Consider the following 14,827-nt stretch of genomic DNA (forward strand, 5'->3'; position numbering starts at 1 on the left):
AGGCCTGTTCCTCACTATGTTTTAGTGGGATAAACTGAAAAAACTGCCATCCCTCCATGTAAATAAAGGGATTTGTCATAAAGCTAACAGATCCCACTCTTAAGTAGTTCCCAAGAATATGAAGTGACAATGAGGTGCCTAAGAAAATAACTTTCCCGCTGCCTGGGAAAATCCACTCCTAAGATGATAACTTCACAGGTGTGATCAATACAGGCTTTGAAAGAAAACAGGGGCCTGAAAGACTCTGTGTACGGTCTGAACAAGAAGAACAAAGACAACTAATAAAACTGAGGTATTTTTTAAAGGTCTGTGTCTTACCTTCAATTATCAGCTTCAAGATAAGTTGCTGGAATGGTTACAGCCAGCCAGTTGCTCTGTGGGATTCTCATACACCCCGGTAAATGCAGGGAGCTCTAAAGTGGTGCTTGTAGCCTTTTGCCCACCCAGGGGATCACCCTGACAGGCCGGGGCCATCGTGCGTTCCCACAGACTCTTCAGGTGCCACTCTCTGGCTGCCCCATCACTGCAAAAGGTGATCGGGACTTTTTTCAAATGCCCCCACAGAGAATTTTTACAGTGGTCTTGTGCCCAAAAGGTTGGAGCAGAGAAACACGAGCCTGCGACCTCCAAAACCCTGGGCCTCCGTGGAGCTTTGCAGTTCATTTACACTGAGGCAGGATTTGCCGGCAGGTTTGAACCCCCAACGCCTCCCACTGTTACCCTTTTGGACACACTGCTTTCTCCTACCGTTACCCCCATCCTTTCCAGTGGGCTTGTGAGAACAAAGAAGCTCATGTTCGACAATTGCTCCACATAGATCGTTAGGTGCGATTGTGGAGCCCAGTGATGGAAATTATTTACCCAATGTGTCAGTCCCACTTTTCTGCGGAGGGCTCAGCCCACCAGCTTTCTCTGTTACTGACTGTGACAAGTTGGGCGGAAAACAGTTGCTGCTTTTTAAGAGCTATGTTCTCACAAAACCAAAGTTATGATGGACAGAGAACAAGCAAACTCAGTTCATGAAGAAATACATTGACCGCTCTTCCCTGCTCGTGCCACTCCACTGACTCCAGGGCAATTGCAGCAGCACTGAAGGTGGACTCATCCATCTGGGGGAAAACAAGGCTTCCTTCAAATGCTCTTTTATGTACTCCAGTCAGCTGTGCTGAGTGTATCGATTCAATCAGCTATTTCCTTAACCATAAAACCAGATGTGCGCCGTCACGGCCCATCTACAGGGACTGAATCCATGCCATTTAGAAAATGCAGAATAAAAATAAAAGATCCCAAGAAAGCTGAGATATGCTGATATTTGGAGCTCTCACAGTTTCCTAGGTAAATTGCTTTTCTTTTGAGTCCCATTTATTTTTGTTACCTCCAAAGAAATGCTGTTTTAGCCACATTTCTTGGAAACAGTGTTGAGATCTAATGGGTTGTTGCTGATGTGGATTCTCGGGGAGCAGCTGGAGAATAGAGGGAAGGTAGTATTATCTGTGCTTCTGGGTATCAGCAACTTCTGCAAGCAATGTGGTGCAGTACACGTTATTCTTTGCTGAGGCAATTAATTACCTTGGTCCCTAATGAGAACTATTCTGCTTAAAAAAAACCACTGCAACTCTTTGGATTAAGGTTAGCTTCTGGGCACCTGGGTAGACGTGTGAATTAGGGAGGCTGTAGTGTTCAGTTTTCCTGTTTCTTCTCAGCCCACGTTCTGTTATTTTCCACTGTACCTCTTACGGACCTGGCCACCTGAGGCAGGTCAGTGCACCAGTTTCTCTTTGCAAAGAGTCACCTAGGAAACATGGCCTGGCTTCATCTCAGCTTTGAGTACTGGCTACCAGGTCTCCAGGCCACCTACTCCCCAAGTGAGCCTAAGGAGCAGAGGAAGGGAAGGATCCCCATGGAGGACTGTGATGAGTTCTCCATTCTGCTGGGTCTTTCCTCCACCACAAAAGATGCTGCAGGTGAGGTCCACACACCCACTGTCTTAACAACCCGCAGAGCCTACCCATATGCTGCTCTTGCTGGAACGGAGACACAGGGTGAGCAAATACCTGCACTGCGGGAGACTATGCTCCATCTGAGCCTGCAGCTACAAGAGAGGAGTCTTTGTACAGGAACGGGGTGGGATTTGCTGGCTGAAGGGTGCTTTAAACAATGTGGCTGTAATACGCTACGTGCTAGATTGTAGACATTCCTAGGGCAGCTTTCTAGAATATGAATAAACTTGGGATGTATGTATACAACACTACACAATGTGGGCCCTGAGAGGCCTGGAGATTGCATGGCATTGCCTTTGTACACGTGCTGATGAATTCTTGCTCTACATTGGAGAAATTATTTCATAATGTCATACCTCTCCAATGCACAAAGACTCATTTCTGATTGCATTGTCCCTTGATTGCCACCACAGGATGGTGTAGCTGTGAAATACCACAAATATCATGAACAGAGAGACAATGAGAATGTGGGACTAGGCTGTGTTACTCAGTAGGCTGCAGAGTCTCTGAGTTGGTCCATCCTGAGGTCACAATTGCAAAGGTAGAGTCACAAGTGATTCACTCAATAGGGAAGTGTTATCTTAGAAGATGGGTGATTCAAATTCAGGAATTACTGAATAGCACTCAGGCAAGCCATATTTTAATGCCTACCTAAACAGTATCTGTCCAATGTATGTATCAGCTCTATGTCCAGCCCTGTGCCATTTTAACATTGCCTGGAAAACACCCCCAACTTAGAGGGGAAATTTGGCATCACAAACAACAAATACTCAAGAGAGACAACGTGTAAACCCATCTCTAACAGCTGAGTACTCTCAGTCTCTGAGGAAAGATCGCTGCCATATAGATGTGGTTTCCTCTGGTGCAAGGTGATACTCCAAACCTCACAAGAGTCAGCGGTGGTCTTACTGTTGATACAATGATAATGCCTTCATGTAATTGAGCACCACTAATTAAAAACAAAAGTAAGAGAATATTTTCCAAAGATGACTTGCTATTTTTGCCCCCTAAAAAGAGTCGCTTGACATCTAAAGTATGGAGCTCTGTGTGGGCATGGGCACACACATAAATTAGTCTGGAAGTAGCTTGTGCCCCTGTCATAACTGTCATAGTTGCAGAGAGAACTAAGTCAACAGGAACAAGAAAATCTAGAGACACACACAGCCAAACATTGAGTTTAAAAGCAGAAAAATGTGACACGTACTGTTCTGCTTCTGGCCTGTACTTTACACTGTACTATTTTGCATGTTGTTCGTTTTCTTCCCCAGAGTAGACTGAAACCAGATCTTAAAATATTCACAATGAATTTTCAAATCAATAACATGTGAGACTGTCTAAAAGGTAAAGTTGTAAAAATCAATGTCAGAGAGAATGCTTTGCCAATTCAATTATACTTGTTCCTCTCAAACTGAAAAAAAAAAAAAAAAGAGAAGAAAAAAGAAAAAAGGTGTGGGCTTATTTCAGGCCCAATAAATGTTCCTTGGACTAACATCCCAATTTCGTAAATATTCTCAGGGCTTCTTATGCCAGCTCCCCTCAAGGAATCCTAATTAACTTTAAAATAGGGTTACCTTGTTTCAGAATCAGTCTAGTGTCAATCAGTGTTTCTGCCTGTATCCACAATTTTAAAATAATGTTGTGTCCATTAGAGAGCATGAAGGCTTTCCAGAAATGGGAACCATACGTCAAAATTTGAACACAAATAAGTGTTATTAGACATGGCAGCTGTCTAGAAAATATTCAGCTATTTCACTTGAGTTTTGAGCAAAATATGAATGATTGTACCCATTCCAGTAAGTGCAGAACCAGAAAGGTTCCCAAATCACCCTCTGCTTCTCAAGGCAAGTTTCATTTTAAGATTGACCCCAAAGAAAAGGAAAACAGCAAGATAAAAGTATAAACAGCTGTGCTTCTGCTGGCTTAGCTGGACACTTCAAGGCGTTTGTGAATCGCTCACCCAAAGACGTGTAGTATACAGCACCCACACAAACTGCTGAATCCAGGCCACTGTGGGAAGGGCTGAATGGCACAGCAAAATCCTTGTACAGCTGTGGCATCACAAAGGTGCGGGGGCCATAAGATTTCCTCACTGGACATGATCTTTCTGTCTCATGCACTAACCTCTCTCAAGCTATGCACGGAATGAAAGGATTTTTTTTGGCAATAATAATCTTTTTGATCTGCATTTGTAGAGGATAGTTCTGAACTGTGATTCACGTTGCTGGAAGCTGCTTCAATGCAATAATACAGACAGAAATCCTAAGAGTTCCAGTCTCTGATCTGGACTTGCATTCCTGGCCTTGGCATGGATATGTCACCTCTGTGCCCTGTGGACAGGAAACACGTCTGCCTGGCAGAGCTAATGTGAGAGTCTTTCTGTGGTGCCGAGCCCGGATATCCTTTAATTGGGGCAAGAGGCACAAACGTAGCAGTAGATAACACTGGCATGCACTAATGCACGCCCCAGCGTACACTATATGCAGTTTAATTCCAGATCCTCCCTCTCTGCCGAAACCAAGACATGGGAACGTCCTTGTATCCAGGTATAATGCTTGTCACGTCCCAGTCCTTGTCAACACACTGTCAATAATCTTCCCATAGCTGAAAGAAAATGACTAGGAAATAAATACCAACACCAGTAATTTAGGTGCAAAGCCAAACTCTGAGTGACCCTGTCCTCTCTCATATGACAGAAATCTCTTCTGAGTATACACCAAATACAAAATCAGTTACAGAAACACCCTGGAAATCTGTACTTGGTTATCTCAAAACTAAACCACGCCAGGAATTTGAGTAAGTTTTTGCTTAAAGACTATCATTATTGGCACTTGATCAGATATGGATAAGTTAGGTTTCCAGCTTGTAAAGAGAATAATGCAAAAGGAATTGGAATAGATTAATTTCACATGTTTCATTTCAGGACAGGTAGGTTTTTTTAAGAACTAAAGAAACATTAATATAAATCTGTGTTATAATAGTGCTGTAATTTATAAGAAAGTTTTAAATCTTCCAGTCCATGAGTTTTTGCAATATTTAGAAGTTGTTTGGGTTTTTTTTTTTTCAATATGGCATGAAGTGAATAAACTTCAGAACTTGTTGAGCATGCATTTATTACTGTTTCTATGAAATACTTGATCACATTCCTTGGTTTGTCCCTCAACAGGAGAAGAATGGAGTTCAAAGGTGTATTCTGGAACTTTTTAAGACTTGCATTTCTAATTATGTTTTCAATAAACACTAGTGTAACACCAATTCCAAACACAACTGGGGCTTGTCCGTGCCTCTCCACAGAGTGCTTGCACTAAAGTGTTTACCGTCCCTACAGACTAAAGGCAGAAGCACTCCTTGTATTTCACAAGGTGAAGTGTGTCAGGGAGATTCATTGCTTAATCCAAGATCCCATGGGTACCTTTTGCAAAGGGTGGAATATAACCTTGGAATCCGTTCACCCTTGATCCACATCCTTACACATGTCATCTGTCGCACAAGAATGATATAGATGGGTCTCCTTGGAGGAGTGATTGTTCTCTGCAGATGTTCCTGACAGGACAGCAGCTATCCTACCTCTGTATGGTTCCACGGCTGTCTTGCAGGTGATGTATATGAAGTATGAAGCTGCTGGTCATTTTCCTGCTGTGGAAGAGGATGGCAGCTGTGAGCAAGCAGTAGAAACTGGAAAGTGGATAATTGCATATGATCATGAAAAATAGCAGTTGAATACAGTGGTTTCCAGCAGAGGATATGGACAGCACAGGAGCATATTTTGAATAGATGTGGCTATTTGGAGTAATGTGATGGATTCGGAAGGAAAACCAGCTTTGCTTTTTGGAATGGATATCAAAAACCAGCTCAGGCAGTAACAATTGTTACTGGCACAGCTAATCACATAGGACTATGAATTTTTCCAGATCTTCAGCTCAGACACCATAGAAAGAACATTATGGCAAAGTTGGAGAATGAAACCACCTGCATGGTCGGATCTGTAAAGTGAGGAGCTTGCCAAGATAAGAGATCAGGGAGGGGAGGAGCAGAGGTGTGCTACAGCTGTTGGTGTTTCACAGGGGTGCATGCCAAATCTCCTAACTTACAAGTATATTGTAGAGGAGGTTGGGGCCATCACTGCAAGTCTACTGCCTGGGGAAAAAGGTGGAAGATCCTGGCAAACAGAGTATGCTGCAAAAGAAAAAAACCAGCATCTAATGTGCTAGAATCAACCCATTTATGATTGCTTCTTCCTGGAGGAATCACTTCAGCAAAACCTGTGTTTATTACTGGTGCCTTGCAGACTGTGGGCCAGTCAGCCTCCTTCCCCGTGCTGAAACTGTCACATTAATACACTTTTCGCTGGGATACTGAAGACAACTGTTGTTGGTAAAAAGCTTTGGAATGTGCAGAACATTTCTAGGGAATGGGATTATATCACCAGTATTTATGATGAAAACCTCATAGGCAGAGCACATTGCAGGACACAATGCTTAAAACATCCCCATCAAGCCTCCTTTTCTCCAAAGATCTCTGCTTACACTGTAGAAGCAATAAAATACTTTAAAAATACTGCACGGACAATAAATAAGGCCAATCGTCAAAGTACAGACCAACAGACCAGCTGGAAACACTCCAAAAAATATCACAGTGCTTTTAAGCTATTGTCTTTTCTATTAAAAAGGTATCATATTCTGGTTCTTTACCTAAAACATTGCTAGACAAGAGGGAAGAGATGTTAAAGCCCTTCCAGACATTAAAGTATCAGAACATGCTGTAGTTTTATTAGGGAAGAAATGCACAATGGGGAGAGAATATCCTTGCAGTTTCTTTTCACAAATTAACTGGCAGACCTGAAAGCCATTTCCTTCCAAAAGCCTGGACTAGTGTTACATCTGATCTCATGAAAATAGCCATAAAGTCTGACTTACCAAGATGACTCCACTGGCTTTAAGCCTCAATGAATAACATAACCCTAAAAATAGCGTTAGAGTCTATAAAATCAAAACAAAGTTTGATGTAAATACAGTTTTGCAAGTAAAAATGAAAATATGGAGTTCTCCATTAGGAAAACACATGTAGTAGACCAGCTTGGGAAAATTTGTTTTGAACACCATGAACTCTGTGGATATCAGTATGAAAGGCAAACTTTTTTAAGAATATAATTTAATTTTTACTGATTGTCAGAAAACTGAAAGGTTCCTTCCAGAAGGTGATGGAGAAATCCTGGCTGTGGATACTGGGATTGATTTGCTCTTGTGACTTGTTTTAACTGAGTTACTTCTGCATGGTGGTGGTATTTCTCTCCTCAGATACCCCCGTGAGCCAGACTGTGCTGCTATTTCATAGAAATTACAGATGGGGAACCAAGGCAGACATGAGTAAAGGGCCAGATTTCTAACTGCACTTGTTTATGGAAATGTAAAGATTTGTTGAAACACAGCTCAAACATGCCTAGACAGGACTTGATTTCCTTCCATCCTACTCCAATGGGAAGCTCCCCAATACTATAAAATACAACACCTGAATGTTACGATGAAAAGTTAGAACCATCTGTTGCAGAATCTGCTGGCTACCGTGATCCCAATGGCTTTCCTGTGCTCGTCCTCACTATGACCGTTTGGAGTCATCAGCAAACTGCACGGAAGGGCTGCAGTTCACTCTGGCCTCGAGACTGAGAATGATGCAGCTTGTAAAATGCAACAGTAAGAATGCCATCGGCATCTGTTCCAGTCCATTCATATGTCAACAACCACACCACATGGGAAGGCATCCTGAATGCCTAGTAAATGGTTTCCATGTAGTTTTGGGGAGGAATCTAGTTTTTCAGGTTAGTCCCTGTGAACTCTGAAGATGACTTAATAGATTAGGGAGTTTCTGCCAAAGGAGCTCTGCCTCTGCTCTGTATGAAGCTTGCTGAAACTTTTAGACATTCCCTTGATGAATTTCTGAACTGCCTTTTTATAAAAAAAACCCAACAAACACCCCAAGACAAACTCAGTGTCACTCTCCTGGTGGTAACAGTGCTTAGAGCCCTTAAGAGAGACTGTCCAGAGGTGCAATTACTCAAGGCAAATCTGGACTGTTTCTTAGTTGCACATTTCTCAGTTTATGTTTCAACACAGACTTGGGATAAGTCCCAGAGCTCCTTCAGTCATCCCATGCTGTAGTCTTAGACACAAACTGAAGAGGTGCAGAGCATCCACACACTGGTTGTATTCGGGCATAGCCAATCCCTGAGTGAGACTGCAAGCTCCCAACAGATGGGGGTTTGAGGGTGCACATTCTGCCAACAAAGTGAGCAGCCTTTAAAAATACAGGCTTTCAAGTATGATTAAAAGGCCAGGTAGTCTCTAAGCCAGAAGAGAATAATCTCTCTGTCTTTGTGAAGTCCCTTCCTTTCCAGCGGCCTTGGCTGTTGCAGCCAAGCCAGAATGAAAGATGCTTTGCATGACTTTCAGTATTTACTCTCACAGGAAGCACAGTATCCTGTCTGGCTGTTGGTATGCTCACCACCTGCCTCCAGCATGCTCCAAACAGCAAAGTCTTTTTACCCAACTGGAATGTGCTGCAGTTCAAATGCCGGGAATAAAATAAGCAAGAAGGGCCGCTCTATTAACTGGGAGGTCAGCGCACTATTTGCTTAAGGGTTAGCATTGAATTGGGCTTTCTGTTGCAGCTGGGGAAAGAGGCATGCCACTGTATGTCTGTGCCCTTAGTAACTAACACAACAGGGACTCCTAGAGACCTGGTAGAACTGCTACCAGGTAACTCCATGCTACAGCCTTCAGCTGTTCACAAGGGTGGCTAATAAAGGAGGGAGCCAGATCCAGATTGTCAAAGGGAGTTAAGATCTGCCTTACTCTGTAAGGCAACAGATGGAATGCGTGTCTCCAAAAGTGGTCCTTCCAGTTGACGTTTCTCTGAATCTGTGGTGTAACATCATAACTAAAAAAGAGCAATTCCACCACCTTTGCATTTGATAGTATACAGTGCCTGGGCCTGGGCCCACCATTCACAGTATGATAGACTGGGAACGTTCAGACAAGAGCCATGAGTTGAATTAAAAGGTTACAAAATAAATAGGTTTTGAGCAGAAGCATCCAATAGTGCAATTTAGTCTTCTTGTTACAGAGTGATCTTGCATTCTGCTGAAGCAGCAATATGGGGAACAAAACTGACCATAGGTTTTTCATTCTGGCAGACAAAAGGTATAATGAAATTTGGTGGCTAGGGGTTGAAGTGAGAATTTAGAGTAGCAGTAAAGTGAAAATGTCTAACAACTGGAACAATTTACTAAGGTAGCAATCAACTCTTCACTGCTGGCAACCTCTGAAGCAAGATTGGTCTCCTTTCTCAAACACATATTCAGTACAACAGACATTGATCTGGAATTGATTTTGATTACTACAGCCTGCATTATATAGAAGATCAGAACTGATGAACTCATGGATTCCCTTTTTATGGTTCTAGAATACTATGAATCTTCCTAGAAATGTGGGAAACCTCTGATTCCCCTTTTTACTGTTATTAATCGACTTTAAGATACTTGTTCCTAGCTCTGCCCAACTGACCTGAAACTTACTGCCTGATCACAAGTAAAGCCTCCCAAGGAGGTGGCTCTTTGCTGAACCCACGCAATTTTTTTCCTTTTTAACTCAACTTGCATTTTTGGAGTTGAATAAACTTAGAGAAAGTTCACAGAGAACATGTGATCTGTAATTTCATACAATAGCTAGCTGTAAACCCTCTGTCTGTGTTGATTCAGAAACCAAGAAACCCCCCAAGATACATTTCTTAAAAACCAATTAAAAACTCCTCCAAACAGCACACAAATGTACAATCTCGGGTTGCACATAACACAAAACCAACCCAGCATTTTACTTCCTAATAAGCATAGCAATGTAAACACAACTACAGACATTGTTTTCCAATTAGGAGAACATACCATGGGATGTTTACAGACCCCTATGGAAATGTATGGGCATTTGGTTGCCTAGCAAATGAAGGAAATGGAAAGCCCTCTCAGCTAGGACATTCATAATTAGGCTGGCAGAGGTAGAAATAAAAGCTCTAGGAGCAAACATAAGGAATAATCCCACACTGACCCAGGAAAGGCCAAGATAGTGCTAAGGGGAGGGACATAGAGGTATGCCTTACCAATGCTTTTTATTTGAATATTAGCTTACCACAACTCTCTGTGTGTGAACAGCTGAATTCGGACTGCCTGTAGGAAGGACTCAGTAGGAGTGCCCACACATGGAAGCTGCTGTGTGGCCTTCTCTCCATGGGACACGTTCTTGGTGTTTGATACTTGGCAGGGCTTAGGAACTTCTGTCCTTCAGGGCAGGATATTGCTGGGCAGACACTGCATTTATGAGAGATTACAGTCCAGTTTGCTCCAGTGTGAGGTAGCAGCTCCTGTTTGTGCAAAAAATCACCAAGAGAGGCCCGTTTGACACGTGGAGGTAAGACCAAAGAGATATGCTTATGCCACCACACCCACGAAAGGTGTTTCCTGATGGCTGAGCAGCAAAATGCTTTGGCCAGCTGGATTTACAAGGCTGCACCATTCGTGACTGTGGCCTGGGTCTCTGAGAGGAGAGCCTCCTGGGGTCTCAGGCGCAGCTGTGTCTGAAAACTAGTTCACAGCAATCCTTCAACCCTGCCTTTTTGCTGCGAGCCATGGAAAGCAAGTTCCTACGCTACTGGCTTTTGTGTTTCAATAAACAAAAGAATCTAAATGGACAATTTAATTTTTACTGCCATTGAGGCTAGCTCCAAACTGTAAACTTTGTAGTTTTGATTTTGTTGGTGTCACAAGGAAACCATCCCCTTTTGCACACAGTAAGCAGTTCTGCTTCCAAATTCTCACACCTTCATGCTGATGTTGGCGTCATCCTCTTGGGGGAAATAACAAAGCCTGGTGCAAACAAACAACATATTTTCCTTCGGGTTAAATGGTCAAATAGATGTGGGAAAAGGTATCATGCACTTGCTTGTGAAAGAAGTGTTTTTGTCAGGCATCATCCCCCATTGTGGTACTGGTTACCACAGAACAAACTTTTTCCATCCCAAATACTACCCATAGTTACATCAGACAGAGCTACCTCCAGACTACGTTGTCTTTGTACAAAATTCCTTCTCCCTGGCAAAGCAGGAAGAAACCTGCCTATACAGCAAGACTCAATCACACAGCACCACTGTAAGCATTTCCTGGCCTTTGGGTTTCTCCTTCCATGCTCCTGCAACTCAAGAGTTTCACCTCATAGTGCCCAAGTTTAGAAGGGGAGAGGAGTGTAAGGTTGCTTTGATTTCAAGATTGCTCTGATTTACAGGAGCTCTTAGTACCACGGTACATGGCTTAACCAAGTACGTGAATCCTGGATATAACTTGAAGAGAATTTGTTTTTAATCTGAAACTTTCAATTTTGTATATCAGAAAAAGCCAAGCATTTTCAGGTTGTTTTTTATGATGGGGTAGTGGGAAGGTAGGTGTAATGAACTCCATAATAATCAGCCAGTTCTGCTCTTGGCCAAACCATTTCTATACCTAGAATGGTGTTTGCAGCACTTTTAGTCCCTGTTTCAGAGGTACTTCAGATGAGCAGTATTCAACCCTCCTGAAGTTTATTTTCAAGTGCAAATGCAAGGCTTTAAACTGTGAACTTTAACCTGCTGATACTATCTTTCTTACCCCTCATGGACCCTCAGCAATAGTCCATCACCCTCTATGCTTCTACAGAGCAGAGGGATACAGCCACTGCTCAGATACCTGGCTATATTTGTGTCACTCAGCATCAGGATTTCTGCCCGACTAGAAATTTTGCCTGCCTTTAACACACAGGAATACAAGGTATGGTGGAGCAGGGGGAAGGGATGTTTGCAGTGACTCTAATCTGCAAAGATGGTTTCCAGCTGCATTTCACATATGATTTGGGGTTTGGATGAAGTTTTGACAGAATTTCTCCATGAATTACGCAAGAGGCTGCTGGAATGCTGCAAGTACACAGAGGCACAAAGAGACTTGTTCAGGCAGCCCTCAGACAACACACTGCCATCTGACACACGAACCAAATCAAAGCCCACTCCAAGAGGCAGATAGTCTTACACTGGGGAGGAAAAGTGAGCAGCAGACCCTCAGCGCTGTGGGGTGCCGAGGTGGGGACACACGGGCTGCCTGCCTTGAGGTGCTGCAATGCAGCACTAGATGGTGCTGTATTTTAGAAATAACTTTGCCTTGTGGGTCCCTTTATACTGGATGCGGGCTCAAAGATGTGGCACACACACACACAGATGCTCCTTTTAAGACACATTGTTGCTCTCTCCAAGGAAAGTTTGGATTTTCCTTGCTGTCTGTTTATAAGCATAGGAGTCAATATGGATTTTGACTTTGTACCTGGTGAGTTGCCAGTTAAAACTCTCCAAGTGCTGTTGGTTTCTTTTGGGCATGTGATGGGAACTTCAGGGCACTGTAGAAAGAGCGTCAGGGAACAATGGCATGTCCATATTTACCCTTCTCCGACTTACCCTGTTCCTCCTGATTTAGGCTGGTGGCAGTCTCCAGAAGCTGAGCAGCAGAGCTGTACTCCATCAACAGAGGCTCAGAGCCTCAGAGTGTTCAACTCTGCCAGCAAAGCTCTGGCCTGGATAAGAACATTGTCACTCTGGGAAAGTGGGTGGCATTGGGCATGTGGCCTGTGCCAGGAAAGTCTTCAGTGGTGCTTTTAGAGCAGTATCCATCCTTGGATTGTCCCACTGCCACAGGCTGCATGATGCGTGGTGCTGGGACCCCATACCTCCCTGCTGAAAGCACAATCATTTCCTGGGGTAGGGCTGCTCAGAGGTGACAGGGAGGTGGGAGGTCATGGGCACACAGGTGAAGGCAGAAACGTTGGAAATTAGTGGCCTAAAAAGTCACACATGAAAGGAGATGGGCTGCCTCCAGGGTTTATTCCTACTGCTGTTTCTAATTGTCCTTGTGCTGGGTCTGTCTGTGCATTTCTGAAGATGCTGGGCACAGATTCAAAGCTGGCTGGTTACCCTCACTCACAGCCACTCCAGCAGGCATAGCAGGTGCTCAGTAGTTGGCTGGATCCAGCCTAGGGCAAAGTCTTCTAGCAGTTCTCCCTTGGGTAGGAAGGACTCAGAGACACCTGCTTATTCCAGTCGGCCATCCAAGGAAGCAGACGCCCTCTCTTCCCTCCTAACTCCAGAGCTTGCTTTGATTCCAGGCACAAGCGAGTTTGGTTTTCTGGCCACAAACAGGGCAGTCTGAGCCAGGAAAGGGTAATTAATGTCAGAAAAGATCAGGGATGAAGTGCAGCACAGCTCACTTGGCAGGAACACAAAGGAGGGAGGGGGAGATGTCTTTTAGAGAGTCTGCAAGAAGCCAGACCAGCCAAATGAGCTCTACAGTGGGCTGGGCCAGGTTGTTTACCTAGCAGCCATTCTCTTCAAGGGGTCAATCAACTTTCGCTACAGGGTATCAGCAGTCCAGAGACAGCTTTTTGGAAGGGAAGGATGAGGCAAACATGGGTTTGCATCTTCTTATAGGGAGAGAGTGTGGATGAAAGGATGAGCAATATGAGTCTCTATGGAGGGCTATGTAGGATGGAGATTGGCATAACCAGTGTGTCTGCAGGGATGCTCAATAGTTGAGTGAGAACCGCTCCATCTCTGGCTGCGTGCTGAGCAGCCTGTCCCATCATACGGCATGGCAAGGCTTAGTTTGGCAGCAGTGGTGGCGTCTGGCTGCCAGAGCCTTGGAGGGGAGTCAGGAGCCAAGGAAGCACCGTTCCAGTGGGCTAATGCACTCATGCTCGGAGGTTGGCTTTGCTAAGAGTCAGCGGTTAAACAGAGAAGGAAGGTTTGTGATCACATCTGCTTCATAGTCTGCACAAATTCACCATTTTCAGGGGGCCTAACAGGATGGGGTCTCCCACCTCAGGTAAAACCCAGCTATGGGATGTGCCTGTGCTCCAATGCCAAGGAAAGTTTGGTAGTTAAATGAAATTAAGCCAGTCTAGGATGTGCCTAGGACCCCTCCAAGATGCATCCTAGTGCTGTGGGAATTAGCAGACTCCAGTGGTCTCAGCAAGTTGCCTCCTCTTATCCCCAGGTCCCTGTGGCACCTCTAATATGACAAGTCCCAAGGGCTATGTATAAATTGGAGCAGGGATAAGCAGAAAGAGGAGACTGTCTGCAGCAGGGCACCAGAATATGTCATGTCATACCTGAGGATGCTATTTTGAGAGCTCAAGACAGGTTGAAGGAAGTAGAGTTATTCAGCTCACTGGAGAAAAGTGTTGGAAGGGGCTGGCACCCCTCCCAGACTGGGGAGAGAAGCACTGCAGACAGCCCGGGAAAACCAAAACATGCCTTCCCTTCTGTAAGGAAGAGCAGCCAAACTGGGACTCAGCCTTGGCTCAGAGTCCACCTGCAAAGTATCTGCCGGTCTGCTCTCACCATCGTGGGTCGTGCGGGCAGGAGGTCTCTCAGACCTTATGGCGACAGTACCAAATTTTTAAAACCTCTCCCTATCCTGTTCACAACTAATTCTGACAGGTAACAGGAATCAGAGCCCTATAGCTCTCTAGTCTTTGTCGTCCCCTTACTCATCTGTCAAACGGGTAAACTGTGCCACAGTCTCTCTCGCTCTCTTCATCCTAGGCTCACTAGGCTCACACTGTTCAGCCTAGTTCACCCAGCTCTCAGAATTTTGTCAGTTCAAGTTTTGTCTCCTTAGAATTATTTTGGCTGTATCAGGCATAATATTTTCACATGGGATTCACTGCATTTCAGCACATTCTCTCTAGAAAAGGCCTGTCTGTTTTCTGTCTCTA

This window comes from Balearica regulorum, chromosome 17 (assembly GCF_011004875.1).
Source record: "Balearica regulorum gibbericeps isolate bBalReg1 chromosome 17, bBalReg1.pri, whole genome shotgun sequence".
Lineage (NCBI taxonomy): Eukaryota > Metazoa > Chordata > Aves > Gruiformes > Gruidae > Balearica > Balearica regulorum.